The sequence below is a fragment of the Callorhinchus milii genome, unplaced genomic scaffold (genome assembly GCF_018977255.1).
Source record: "Callorhinchus milii isolate IMCB2004 unplaced genomic scaffold, IMCB_Cmil_1.0 Scaffold1, whole genome shotgun sequence".
NCBI classification, from domain to species: domain Eukaryota; kingdom Metazoa; phylum Chordata; class Chondrichthyes; order Chimaeriformes; family Callorhinchidae; genus Callorhinchus; species Callorhinchus milii.
Genome location: NW_024704742.1, coordinates 133,993,149 through 133,994,959, shown reverse-complemented (window position 1 = coordinate 133,994,959; position 1,811 = coordinate 133,993,149). Strand labels below are relative to the sequence as shown.

The 1,811-nt window shown below is 44.8% G+C and overlaps 1 non-coding gene across 1 annotated transcript; it reads right to left on the bottom strand.

Annotated features, from left to right (window-relative positions):
* Nucleotides 1–989: 989 nt before the first annotated feature.
* On the bottom strand, nucleotides 990–1,061 carry trnaa-cgc. Its single transcript has one exon. It is a non-coding gene; the product is annotated as a tRNA-Ala (tRNA).
* Nucleotides 1,062–1,811: the final 750 nt, after the last annotated feature.

The following is a 1,811-nucleotide window of genomic DNA, read 5'->3' as shown; positions in this document are numbered from 1 at the left end:
CAACAGATGGGCATTCAGGCTATCTGCCCCTACTCTCTAGATTTTCATCCCGGATTCCTTCTAACTTGTTCATTCCCTCCTTATCTTGATTAAAGTCCTTGCCAAGACCTACCTATTTGACCACACTTTTAGTCATCTTTCCCCTTCCTTACCCATTGGCACCCACCCCCAGCTCAGGTGCCAAGCCATTATTGATGAATGCTCTGAGACATCCTCCCGACATGAAAGGGGCTATAAAAATATAAATTTGCATTATATTGTATTGTACATTTTTTTGCTCAGCCAGGTGCCCGACACATGTGGAAATCCATCACCGTGCCTAAGAGAATCAAAACCAGACTGACAGATCCATATATGTATGCCACCCACCCATGGAAAATTCCACGTGTTTGGAATGGAATGTGTGCTCTCTCCCTGCCTATCTAATTCTGGAGAGTATTAGGTGCAGGTTGGAGAGAATCAAGGCTTGGGGACCCCGGAGTGTGTATTGGGATAACTGCTGGAGTTTAACCAATTAAAACAGCATAGCGTACCATTGAGATCACTGTCTTGAAAGTTTCCTGCTGCTTGTCCAATACCCGATAGGGCTTTGGCTTACAGGGTTAACAGGAATTGAGCGGGAAGAATCCCTACTCTCAGCGATTGCCATTCCAAATCCTGCTATGAGCCAGGCCGGCTGGTCTGTTATAAGCCCTGGAATACTGCGGACCCGCCTGGCTCAGGAACCTCTACTGAGACCACCACAATTCCTACATCCCGTTGCCAAACATATCACCTTGGTGCCAGCTAAAGTAACATGGGCATTGTAAAGGAGGATTACAAAACAGAATTAACAAAATGTTCTATTCTTCTGAAATACAAAAGCAGGCAAAACTTTTTCTAAGGAGTATTATTCACCGAAAAGCGATCCGCCAATCGACCAGCAACTGGGTTCCTACTTACTGCTAGGTAAACAGAGGCGTGTGGCATAAGGAAACTTGTCCAAGGTTTCGTCCTGCTGGGAATCGAACCCAGGTCTCTCGCTTGCGAGGCGAGTGCTCTAACCACTGAGCTACAGGACTCCACAATGTTTATGTAGTGGATTCTAACACCTTTGGGAGAAATGGAGAATGAGTCTCTCTCATACCCAGGATTCTATATAAAAATATAATAATTTGGTCATTTCATCCACGCCTTCAGCTCCCCTCTCGACTCTCTTCCCCCTTCTCGCTCCCTCCCATCCCTCCCCTCACCCTGACCATTTCCCCCCTCCTCGCTCCCTCCCCTCACCTCACCCTGACCATTTCCCCCCTGCTCGGGTCATGACCCAACTGTGCAGTGCCTTGGGACGTCCTCCTGACGTGAAAGGCGCTTTATAAATGGAATCTTGTTGTTGTTGTTGTTGACTGTTTGTGGTACCCTGCTCTGGGTAAATTGGCTGCAGAATTTTGCCCACAAAATATACAATCAATTCACTTTACAGTATATTCAACAAAGTACTTTGAGACATCTCAAAGACATGATTTTGTGCTATATCAAATACCAGGATTATTATTATTTTTACTGTTATTATTATTATTATGCAGTGTTTCCCTTGACAATGTGCTGCAGTGTCAGCCTGGACTGCTTGATGTTCAAGGAACATTGGCAACTGCGATGTATGTGATGCTGAACCAAATTTCTATCCATATGTATCCATGTACTATATTGATGTACTTGTAAAACTCTGTAGTCCAATTTCTCCCAACCATGATGAATAAGTATAAATCTGCACAGGATAAGGCTGGTTTGTTGTCAGCTCCCACCGTGGGATCATGCATCATAGTCTTGTT